This window comes from Capra hircus, chromosome 16, assembly GCF_001704415.2.
Source record: "Capra hircus breed San Clemente chromosome 16, ASM170441v1, whole genome shotgun sequence".
NCBI classification, from domain to species: domain Eukaryota; kingdom Metazoa; phylum Chordata; class Mammalia; order Artiodactyla; family Bovidae; genus Capra; species Capra hircus.
This window is the reverse complement of record NC_030823.1, coordinates 56476464-56489715: the sequence shown is the minus strand read 5'-3', so window position 1 is coordinate 56489715 and position 13252 is coordinate 56476464. Positions and strand designations below refer to the sequence as shown.

Here is a 13252-nt window from a genome sequence, read left to right as displayed (position 1 = left end):
GCATAGAAGTGAATAGATCAGAGGGTAATCCTCAGAATATTTCACAGTCAGTACTTCTGCGACCCAAACAATCAGAACAGATACAGGGCAAAGATCAGGAGTGAATTCTGGAGGCCCCTGGTTGTGTCAGGCAGAAACCTTTTTGTTTTTCCATCATGGGTTGGTCTCAAGGGGCCCTGTAGAACAGGTGTTTGAGCTGGCAGAAAAGGCAACATTTATTTACTGATTGGAATGGAGTATTTTTCTAAACTTTTTATTTAGTTTTGGAGTATTAACAACCAACATTTAACAACAATTAACAGCCAACGTTGTGATAGTTCAGGTGAAGAGTGAAGGGACTCAGCCATACATATACATGTATCCAGTCTCCCCCAAATCCCCTCCCATCCAGGCTGCCAAATAACACGGAGCAGAGTTCTATGTGCTATACAGTAGGACCTTGATGGTTATACATTTTGAATATAGCAGTCATGTGGCACTAGTGGTAAAGAAGCTGCCTGCCAATACAGGAGTTTTTAAGAGACATGGGTTCAATCTTTGGGTTAGGAAGACTCCCTGGAGAAGGGCATGACAACCTACTCTAGTATTCTTGCCTGGAGAATTCCATGGACAGAGGAGCCTGGCAGGCTACAGTCCATAGGGTCACAAAGAGTTGGACATGACTGAAGTTACTTAGCACAGATGCACACATATACCACTGAATATCAACACTGGCTTGGAAAAAAAGCTATGACAAATCTAGACAGCATATTAAAAAGCAGAGACATCACTTTGCCAACAAAGGTCCATATAGTCAAAGCTATGGTTTTTCCAGTAGTCATTTACAGATGTGAGAGTTGGACCATAAAGAAGTCTCATGCTGAAGAATTGATGCTTTCAAACTATGGTGCTGGGGAAGAGTCTTGAGAGTCCCTTGGATAGCAAGGAGGTCAAGCCAATTAATCCTAAAGGAAATCAACTTGTGAATACTCATTGGAAGGACTGATGCTATAGCTAAAGCTCCAATACTTTGGCAGCTTGATGCAAAGAGCTGACTCATTGGAAAAGATGATGCTGGGAAAGACTGAGGGCAGGAAAAGGGGGTGACAGAGGATTGGATGGGTGGATGGCATCACTGACTCAATGCACATGAGATTGAGCAAACTCCAGGAGATAGTGGAGGACAGGGAGACCAGGTGTGCTGCAGTCCACAGGATCACAAAGAGTTGGACACGACTGAGCGACTGAACAACAAATCAGAAAATTGAGCCCATGACAGAAAGAAGAAAACACTCACACATATCAAGCCCCTGCCACATGCCTAATGTGGTAGATGCTTCTAGGACATTACCTCATCAGAGAACTGCTGTCTGGGTCTCTAAAGCTAGTCATGTAGGAATAGGAGAGACAGTTAAACTCCCTGAGGTTTGAGGGGATCTTGTTAGGATCATGACAGCATCAGGGATGTAACAGATTCAAAAGACGGCTACTCTTTTATCAAGGCAGAGCCACAGAGATTAAAATTTACAGCACTGCCCCCAGGCTGTGTGAATTTGAATCCTGGCTTCACCATTCACTACCTGGGTGATATGGTTGAGTTATTTATTCCCCAGGGTTTCAAGTCCTTCCCCCATGAGATGAGGACGATAACGGTGTGTGCCCATACGCAGCCACTGTTCCTAGGCTCATTCTCTCTGCTGCTCCACTGCAAATGGCCCACATGCCGCATTCAACGGCCTGTTTCCTGTGAGTCGCCCACATGTTTTGGTTTTCCCATGTCTGTACCTTTGGTCAGTTTACTGAACCTTTTAAAAGGCCTTCCCGCTCCAAGAAGCCCCTCCAGATAGCTTCCTTCTTTGAATCTTAAAGGGAAATTTAAAAAATAACTTTTCTAACATTTCTTTTACTCTATCTGTATGATTGCCACAATTTTTAGTTAATTCATCCATTCTTTGATCCACAAGGCAATGGGTACACAAGTGTCTCCTAAATGCTGCTGAATCTCCCAGCTAGACTACGATGGCCTTGAAGACAAATACTGACTTCTACCCACTTTTGTATTTACCGTACACCTCATTTGTGGGAGATGCAACAAATGTTTGCTGAATTAAATATTTCCATGTCATAGACATCAAAGTAAGTCAATGGCTATCAAAATGGTAAATTTGTTAAATTTTATAGTGATAGATGGGGATACGAAGTTAAAAAAATCATTATCAAACAATGATTCAACCATCTTGCCCTACCGCTTCGTTCATTCATAAACATTTCCCAAGCACTTAGCACATTGGTCTCAGTATTGGGATAAAATAAGTGTGCCCTTAAAGAAGTCATAGTCTAGTGTGGGAAAACAGCATGATACTTTTTACACTTTCTTGCTCATGATGTTTTTGCCAGTGGTGGTAAATCTTAATCAGAATGACTTCTGTGAAGCTCGTCATCATTCATTTGTTTTATTTGCTCTTGAATTCTGTTAGAGGCCAAATACTTTTATCAAGGAACTGGGCAACAGTATAAGAAAGTGGAAAATAAAATGTCATTGAATTGCACTTGAAATAATTGAGAATTGATTTAAAAAGCACTAGTCCAAGAAGTATGGATTTGATTTGAATATGCTAAAGTTGCTGCCTCTGATCTTGTACCCATGGGATTTAAACTATGTCAGTGACATTCTCATTTTTTTTTTTACCCATGCTTATCAGACATAGGATGGAGGAACTGGAGTTGAGTGGTATGCAGTAGACGTTTTTCTCCTGTAAACCCTGATTATTCTCTGGGAGCGTGTAGTATTTCCTCAGACTCACTATACAGAGCCTAATGAAGGGTATGAGTTGGGGGAGATGGATTCTTCAAATTCAACACTGCTAATTAGGTCTGCAATATAGGAAATAAAGCTTTGTCTCTGAGCCTTCATTCAGCCTAGTGGCATAAGGAATCTGAAACCTGACCATCCTTCATGGAATGAGATGAGAACCTCTCATTAGTGATGCTAAACATCTCCAAGTTCCATAGATACTACATGCCCTTGATATGCATAAGATGTAATATCTCTTCAGTGTGTTAAGCAGAGAGGACTGGAAAACAGAGAGTCATTAACTGTTCTGGTTCATGTCAGCTCACTGCCAGGAAATTAATGTGAAATAGCACGTGCTAATTTCCAGTGACTCCATGACTGCATCCAATTCATCCTCAGTGTCATCACTGAGGACAAATACGTGCTGAGATAAGACCCAAAACAAATACTCTGAATGAGCCTCCTTCCATCAAGATGGTGTTCCGTTAACTTCGGTTGCTATGACTACCTGTGTGAGGAGTCCATCAGCACTGGCAGCAAGGGAGGAAGAACAGGACAGGGGATCTTAGAAGAGGAGGAAAGTGGCATGAAATAAGACCAAGATTAAAAAAAAGAGAAAGCATCAAACCCAGACCTGTTTATGAAGTGAGAAATGGTTTTAGGGCAGCTGCTGCAAATTCTTTCACTAGCTTATATTTCCATTTGCTTCCTTTTTAAGGAATTTTTTTTTTATGAGGACAGTGTTTGTCAGGTCGTTAGCTTCTGATGGTATCTGGTACCAATTGTAGACTTCTCTGCTTTGCACCCTATCCCCAAAACCCCTTTTGTGTTTCTCTTCCACTACAAATACACTGCTTCTCTGGGTGAAGTACTGTGTTCTCCGTTTTCCCATGCTCCTGATACATTCTTCTTTCTGGCTACTAATACATTAAGCCCCAATGTCATAATGAGAATGTTGCTAGTAAACATAATTAGCCTTCAAACTTTTCAAAAGCTTTCTTCTTATGGTCTTTGGACACATGTCAATGAAAGTGGCAGCAACAAAGCCTTACCATGCCCCAGAGAGATGGGAAGTTAGGTATTTATCTTGGTTTGACATATAAAGAAACTAAAGCTGTTTGGAGTCTGGCTAAAGGCCACACAGAGAGTCAGAGGAAAACCCTCAAAGTGGAATGCAGAGCTCTCACTCTCCAGGCCAGCTTAGACCACCAGGCCATCTCCCTGAAGATGCGGTGGGTCTCCTGTTGCTTTCTTCTCCATTCAGGAGCTAACATCATTGGCCAGGATGAGCCAAGAAGTTCCTTAGCAGGGTGGCTGGGGGGAAACAATGGATATATTTCATGGTCGTTCTTAGTTTTGAGCAGTTTACTTTCAAGTAATAGCAAGTCAAATTAACGATCTCTGTCCAGCTGCCTTTGCCTGCAAGATGCCCTGTTAAGCCTGCTTCCTCCTTGGGCAACCTTACTCTTTCACCCATTTTTTCCAGACCTTTCCTGACACCCCATCACAATGTGTTCTCAGGTAAGGATATGATACACCCAGTCAGACATGATTCACAGCTATTTCCATTTTAATGGGAGACAACATTTGCAGACTGAAGAATGAGTTTTTCATGGTGGAATTTTAAGTCAATAGGTCCTTAGAGATTACACTATATAGATGGTCCCCTTACTCATCCTTCCAGCTTTGCTCTCTGTCTCTCCACTTCCCCAGTATGCCTCTATTCTCTCTCTCTCTTCTGGTTCTCACTCCCCAAAGTAATTGCTTTTGAGGGTTTTAAAAAACGCTTTCAATAGAAAAATTCTGTTGCAAAATGTATGTTATCCCTGGACTATCCTCTTGCATAAAATCTGCTCATGGGTATCCAGGCACACTTCTAGCACCATCCTACCAAAATGATGTGTGTATTTCCTTTATGTTTGGGCCTCCGAATGATGCCTTGGGAAATCTCTGTTGGCAGAGTTCCATAAAAGAATGGCCCTCATCTGTCGCAAGACAGACATTGTCAATCATCATTGTGTTTTTGACTCACTTAGGCAGCATTTAAAAAATATAGATACCCAGGCTTTTCCCCCTGGAGAGTTTGATTCTGTAGGGCTGTGGTGGGATCCTCACAGTGGTGATTTTATTTTACATTTCAAAGTTCCTGATGCTCATCAGGAGTGAAACTCAGTACCACAAAGATTCGGATATGTGTAGCCTGAAAGATGAGTCAACAAATTCCATAGGCCAAGACTATAAAATAATAATACTGATTCCAGCAGGAGAAACTGGTCCCACTGTTTCATCATTATGCTTTAATGTTTTTAGCACAAATTATCACATGGGAGCCATAAGACAGATCAAAAGTATAAAACATTTCCCTAATTCTGAAGAAGTTTTCAATATAGTCAAAGACAGAAAATAATTAAATCATGTGGTACCGATTATAAATCCATGGCTGTTCCAGAGAAATTTTATCATTGAATAGGATTTGACCTCAATAAATTAATAGGATTTGGAAAGGCAAAAGAGATATGCCAGTAAGTTATCTCCAATGCTTTCCAGACCGGACAGAACACAGCACAAACCAACACTCTAAAAACATAGACAAAAATCACCATTTCCTTTCCACTGAGAGCTAAAGAAAATTCAGTAGGTGTGGGTCTCTAATTCTGACAAATTCAGAGAACCTATAAGAAGAAGAGTCATCATCAATATTTGATCCACTGAGAACTGAAGAAAATTCAGTAGGCGTGGGTCTCTTAAATTCTGACTAACAAATTTAGAGAACCTATATGGAAAGTCCTGAGTATTCACTGGAAGGACTGATGTTGAAGCTGAAATTCCAATACTTAGAATTGGCCACCTGATTCAAAGAACTGACTCATTGGAAAAGACCCTGATGCTGGAAAAGATTGAGATCAGGAGGAGAAGGGGATGACAGAAGATGAGATGGTTGGATGGCATCACCAACTCGATGGGCATGAGTTTGAGCAAGCTCTGGGGGTTGCTGATGGACAGGGAAGCCTGGTGTGCTGCAGTCCATGGGGTTGCAAAGAGTCAGACAAAACTGAGCAACTGAACTGAACTGAACTGATATGGAAAAGCATCAACATCAATATTTGATGATAGGCTTAGAGGCAAGTTTCCCAAATCTTCTCCTACCTTCCAAAGGTTGGTAAGGAAAGAGCATGGCTAACACCAGAAAGCAGACATCATTCTCAGCAAAGAGCAGACAGACTCAGTAACAAATCTGCCACGAGCTGTCTCCCAAGGTAGGCCAAATAAGGCACATTAAAAATTTTTCCATTGCATGAGGCCACTAAAGGGAAGCTGGCCACACTTCCAGCCAAGGGCCATACTTGGAAAGCTGGGTAGTTCCTTAGGAATGGGCAAAGTCCTGGCTGTCCTGTCCACAGCTTCCTCACAGCTTTGGCGTAAGGTTCCCCTGAGGGTCTGAGCTACCCATGAGGAATTTTAGGAGGCTGTGACACTATTCCAGAGTCAGTCAGACTCAATAGTGAAACCTTATTTCTTCCATGTAAGAGTTAATGAGAAATTATGCACCAAAGACCCCATTTCTTGCATGTTATTGCTGGAGAGTGGAGAAGACCTTTAAAAGTGATCTTAGAGGATAATTCAAGTGACCTTAATTTAAGTGACCTTAAAGATAATTCAACCTTAATTTCCCATTTTAGAGATGAGGAAACACCCTAACAGAAATGATGGGATATTTCAGAACTTCCTACCATACTCAGGCTACAATATAATAACAAACATCAAATTATTAAACTTTAGCTCAAACTCAAAATCAAGATGACATCAGCTTGTGAATTTTTCTAAAGTCAATGTCCCACCTTCTCTCAGGCATCCAATTTGATACCTGGAATCCAGGTTAGTTTAGGAGGAACATTCTGGTTTCTGTACCACAGTTTTTGAGAAATAGCATAATATGATGGAGAAAGTAGTAGATTAAGGCCCACATGACTTGGGTTCAGGTCTTGGCATGTCCCTTCTTAGCTCCGTCACATTGGGTAAGTCTCTTAATCACTCTGGCCTTTTGTGTGCAAATTTATAAAATGATGAAATTGAACTATGTTCTCTTAAAGGTCTCTCCCAGCTTTAACATGGTATTTAATATCCTAGATGAAGTGATGGTGGTATTGGGGTGGGAGTACAGAAACCCCATGAATGGGGAGGATGTGGTAGAGAACCAAAAAAAGAGTTACTTACAATCTTCCTTGCCCAGTGTAAGTTTTTTGCTTAATGTTCCAACCTTTAAGTTGTTAAGTTAAACAAAATATTGCAATTCATTTATCCAGGAAGTGTCACCATTGACAGAATAGCAATCCCAGTGGTTTCTGTAGAAACAACTCTTTGAAGGGTAAATAGTAAAAGAGGATCAGATACCTCTGCATTCCTTCACTGGTTTACTGATTCTTATTGAAATAAGAGGCTATGGGCTAAGAAGGAATGTATGCTCTGGATTTGGCAGCAGATGGAAGAAGAATGTACAGAATGTAGAATGGACTGGAAGAGATGGAGTCCTCATTAATCATCCCACCACCAATAGGAAAACCAAATAATAATAATAGCATCCATTCTTAGAGAGCTCTGCTGTTTCGCCAAACAAATACACAAAGATATAGCCTCCTTTTGGCTCCCCATTCTACCTCTTCCTCTCTACTGGTTCCATCTTCGCTCTGTAGGACAAGAACCAGACTAAACGTCAAGTACATTTCCATTGGCCTTCTTGGACAGAACAAAGCCAGTACTTTGAGGGTTTTACTGAAAGAACATATGGACCAAGAAGAGAAAATTGATTCAAATTTTTCTCCTCTAAAGAATCTCATCTGACAGAAACAGGGGAGTCTCAGTAATAATTCTGATTCTTCCATCCCGTGACAAAGAAATTAATATTGGACTAAGTAGACTTCTCCTTCCTTCCTGCATGCTGGGAAAGCAGAGGTGTTCTCTGTCCTTCAGTTGAAGTCTCTGACCCAAAGTTGGCCCCTGAAAAGACCTCTGTCAGGACACATCCATCTCTTCCTAGAATGTGACCTATTGATAAGTTCAGGACTGGACTCCAGTAGCCCCAGTACCGGGCAATTTGCTTTGCTCATTTCTAGTTCTGGGCACAACTTTTGCCATGCCTGACTGTAATGCTAGAAGTCCCATCCAAAGGCCCCCTCTTCTTCCCTGGTGGTTCAGACGGCAAAGAATCCACCTGCAATGTGAGAGACCTGGTTGTGATCCCTGGGTTGGGAAGATCCTCTGGAGAAGGGAATGGCTATCCACTCCAGTCATCTGGCCTGGAGAATTCCATGGACAGAGGAACCTGGCGGGGTACAGATCATGGTGGGTCACAGAGTCGGACACAACTGAGTGAATTTCATTTTCACTTTCTTCTAAAGTAAAACAGATTTCCATCACACAGCCAATATGTACTGCCTTTCCAAAGCCGTCTCACCAAGTTTCAGAACTGACAATTTTAATGTAGTTATAAAATACGTAAAACGCCAAAAAAAGAGTCAAAGCAATTTCTGGCTAAGCAGCAAAGAATGTGCACCCTAGAACAGCACCAAGGAAGCATAATCACTCATCAGAAATAACGATAATAATAACAACAAACATAATATATATAACACATATCTATCTATATAATAAATATATATATAAACATTTTTTTCCCACTTGCAAAGGCAGGAACAATCTCCAGGTGGTGCATTTCCTAATGAAGAGTGATCAATGGAACCCCCAAATGACCGCACTGCTGACTCCCACTGCACCACCACTTACCCTTAGGCATTCTTCCGGTTAAAAAATAAACAATAAAAGTATCCTGGGGCCTCAATTAAACTATTAATTCAGGAGTGACACTTCCCCAGACATATTCATAAGCCAGTGCTGAGGAACTGTGAAACAGGCAGAGGTAAGTGAGGGAACAACATAGTACTGTGAATAAAGTTTAATACACATGAGCTTTCACATATGGCAATCCTAGAACAGTATCTAAAAGGCACGAAGAAAGGGTAGCATGCCTTCTGCACGCTCTACTATACAAGCTTTGTGTTGACTGAGGTCTTAAGGAGTCACAGGCTACAACCTTGAATGAGTCCCCAATTCATATACAGAAGTAGAACATAAAACGTATGTCAGCCCAGGACTCTTCCCCTTGGCTTCTTTTGCCTATAAAGTTTCTCGACTCCCCAACAGAAGCCTCACATTGTTCCTATCATCTTGTAATTCAGGAATTTATCAGTCCTGGGTGGACATCAGGTTTGGAATATTACTCCCTTCTGTCCTGTTGCTCTTCTTAGCATTCCCAAGCCTTGCAACATCAATGGCTCATTTGCTTATGGAGACAGGAAGGCCCAAAGGAGCAAAGAGACTTCCTAAAACTGTGTGGTGAGACTAGACGATGTGGCCAGATGTGAGAAGCAGAGGTCTGGACAACAGGTTTGCTGCCACTCAAATCACCGGGCTTCTGCTGCTCTTGCGGTTATGGCTACATAGAACCAGACATGGCCTGAGAGTCATTCCAACCAGAATGCCGGGTCGTATCTATCAACAGCCTGTTTGGCAGGCTGGCAAAACAACAGAACCCTGGAAATATTGGTCTGTTTTATTTTCTGTGCTTTCTCCATCAGCTGCCAATAATACAGACCGTTAGCATAGGGCTAGCCCTGAGCATAATTGGGAAGCAGGTGATATTTTAAACTAATTTCTCATTTTAGCACCACTTTTCCTGCTTCTCATACTCCCCCAAACTTCCAGATGCCTACCCTAGGTTGCATTTTGGCAGGGCTCTGGCCTGATTTCCAACTGGCAAGGTCTATAAGAGAATATCTTTGACATAAATAGCTGATAATGACTTAAAACATTTCTACTTCTATTAAGTGGTTATTGACTATTTTAAAGAGACTGCTGGAGATTATCAGGACTTGAACAAAATAATTCCTAACTGTGGAGTTTTAGACACTATGATAAGACATTGGGAGTTAGTGTCCTGAAGTCGCTGTTTTGAAGCCATTTTTAGCAGTAGTCTCCAGCCTCAGGTCATCCTAAGTTGCCTGAGCCTATCCCTAGCACTGAAACTCAAAATCTGAAAGCTGCCACCCAACTGGTTCTAAGAATGTATCCCACTAGGAACCATCTCAGACCACGTAATATTTTAATAAAGGCTTTTTCTAGAATAGTCTAGCCATGCTCCAATAAACACCTAAGTGAGACCATGTCCATGACCTTTCCATTTTTCCTCTATAACCCCATGCCAGCAAACAGTTGAAAAGACTCTACAGCTCCCAAAGCAGATCTGTGGTTCACCAGGCCTTCTGTCATCAGCCAGAACCAGAATCCTCGCCAGTGGATTCTCCTGCTTCCCTCTTATTTTATGGACAAATCATTCTGGGAAGAGGAAGTTGAGCAAGAAATCTAGGGAACAACTGAGCAGTTATAATTCTTTTCTTATTTAAGAAGAGAAAATAGAAAAAAAAAGAAGATAAAATAAGATTCAATGTTAATTTGCTAAGCTGTTTTGGGGAAGAAGATAATCGAATAGAAATACAATACATATTTCATTTTCTATAGTGCCTTTCCCAGCAGCAAGAGATGACACTTCCCATCATCCTGAAACATTAAAAGGAAACTCTCTGCTAAATAGAAAAGATGAAGAATCAAAGGATAAATTGATGCTTTAACCTGCAGCCCCAGCACAAAAAAAGGAAGTAGTCCTTTACTTTGTGAGGCTATCAGAAGGGAAGTGATTGGAATGGTTTACATAGGACTGAGTAGGGGAAGAAAAGGCCTGGCAAGGTATAGGAGCCCAGTCCAGGCAGAGAAGGAAGGGAAAGGGTCAGCATTTTAAATTGAGCTTCAAATAATTGAAGTACAATAGGAACTGGTAAAGCAGCAGCAATGAGGGTTCCAGGGAATAATGGAGCATGAAGCAGAATGATGGACAATAGAGACGGAATGATCCTGTTACCAAGACCAGGATCACACACTGGTTATAGCAGGGATGGAGTGCAAGGTGCTGAGCTGTGCTCTAGCTGCGTGTCCCTGGACTCAGAACCCTCAGGGCTTCGAGAGCTCAGGACTCCCATAATGTAGCTTCAGCTCTACCTACAATCTACGGTGCAGCCAAGAAGACACCTTTTCACACCCGAGTCCCAACATCTTCCAAATGGAAAAACATAGCCAAGTCCTCCCCGAAATTATCTGGGGATTATTCAGGTCAAGTGAATTCTATGGAAAAAGTGCTTTCCTTTCTACCATATCCCTCCAACCTCCCCCCACCCCACTCAAAATCCCACGTCTACAGAAAATTCTCCAGGGACAATGGAGGGTGACCCAGAAATCTTCTATACTTGACTTACTGATGAAGGCCCTGTCTTCACTGTCAGCAGATCCACCCTTTCAGGATTTGCTTTCTAAGGCTAAAGACATCTTTTGTGTCACAGTACAGGGATGCCATGGAAAGGGATCTGAAGATGTGATGCAGCGGAGGGAGATAGCCTGAGGCAGCTTTAACCCTGCATGTTACCTAGGTTCACAAATTGCAAGTGGAATGTTATAAGTGATTTGGTGGTAGTTGATTGTTGGTCTTTCTCTTTTGATTATTTATTGTTGCAGTCTCTGGTTCAGGAGACAGGATCTGAAGAATAGAAGCTTCACAGAGACAACAAAGGTGACTGAACTAGTATTTGTTGCTGCTGTTCAGTCGCAAAGTCATATCCGATGCTTTGCAACCCCAGGGACTGCAGCATTAGCCCCCAGAGTTTGCTCAAATTCATGTCCATTGAGTGGGTGATGCTATCTAACTCTCTCATCCTCTGCTGACCCCTTCTCCTTTTGTCCTCAGTCTTTCCCAGCATCAGAGTCTTCTCCAATGGATTGGCTCTTTGCACCAGGCAACCTTATGTGTCTCCTGAGAAACCTGTATGCAGGTCAAGAAGCAATAATTAGAACCAGACATGTAACAACTGACTGGTTCAAAATTGGGAAAGGAGTACAACAGGCCTGTATATTTTCATCTGCTTTTTTAACTTATATGCAGAGTACATCATGCAAAATGTCAGGCTGGATGAATCACAAGCTGGAATCAAGATTGCTGGGAGAAATATGAATAACCTCAGATATGCAGATGATACCACTCTAAAGGCAGAAAGTGCAGAGGAACTTAAAAACATCTTGAGAAGGAATGTGAAAAGCTGGCTTGAAACTCACCATTAAAAACTAAGATCATGACATTCAGTCCAATAATTTTATGGCAAATAGAAGGGAAAAAAGTAGAAGCAAAGACAGATTTTATTTTCCTGGGCTCCAAAATCACTGTGGACCATGACTGCAGTCATGAAATTAAAAGATAGCTTGATCCTCGGAAGAAAAGCTTTGATAAATCTAGACAATGTATTAAGAAGCAGATATCACTTTGCCAACAAAGGTCTATATAGCCAAATTTTAATTTTTTCAGTAGTAATGTATGGATGGAGAGTTGGACTGTAAAGAAGGCTGAGTGCCGAAGAATTAATGTTTTTTAACTGTGGTGCTGGAGAAGACTCTTGAGAGTCCCTTGGACTGCAAGGAGTTCCAACCAGTCAATTCTAACAGAGATCAGCCCTGAATATTCACTGGAAGGACTGCTGCTGACCTCACTATTATACATGCACACTAACTGGCGAGTCTCTGCGCATCCTGGGGCATTTGAAAACAAACCAGCTACACACTATTCTTTGATGACTCACTGTTTGATTATCTGATTCTTTTCTTTACACAAGCATGATTAACAAAGTATGGTAAGTATGTTAAGGCATTTTTATGTCAAGTACACAGAAGCTGGGGCTGAACTCCAACTGATGTCCACAAGAACAGACTAATAGGAAAATGTTTTTAATGTAGAAGATAAAATCTGCTTAAAAATTGTTGCCTTGAATATAGAATGGTACAAGGATACAATGTCTGTTCATTATTTTTTCTTGACTTAAACTTTATGTGTTCATGTTCAGTTTGCTTTAAGCAAATAGGAAAATGAAGATTTATGCAGATAAGAAAAAAAGGAAAGAAAGAGGAGAAAATCTGAGGATGACACTGCTCTTTACAAAAATATTTGGTTTTTTACTTAAAAAATAGTACCCTCTTGAAAGGCACTATCATTTTAAAAGTTAAGCCACTTCAAAATTTAGGTATATAATTCGGTGAACATTAATCTTTTCCAAAAGACTGCTTTGTGTATAGTGAAATATTCACACACACATTTACACACATATAACTACATTTTACTGGACCAAAATTGCTAAAAACAATTAACTCTCAATTTTCCTATATTGTGAGGAGTCAGAATGCAGGTTATTTTAATAATAATCCCATTTTTAAAGATTTTTAATAATTTTATGACTTTCTAGGAAACCCAGTTGATATTACTGATTATTTTTCATTTTAATAAATACTATGAACAATTGCAGCTGAGCTATCGAGAAGGTGGCTTAGGCTTAGACA

At 41.0% G+C, this 13252-nt stretch overlaps 1 protein-coding gene across 1 annotated transcript in view; it reads right to left on the bottom strand.

The window, feature by feature from the left end:
* PAPPA2 (pappalysin 2) overlaps positions 1–13252 on the bottom strand; it is a 329773-nt gene that overhangs the window by 87979 nt on the left and 228542 nt on the right. The gene's annotated exons all lie outside the window — the stretch shown is intronic.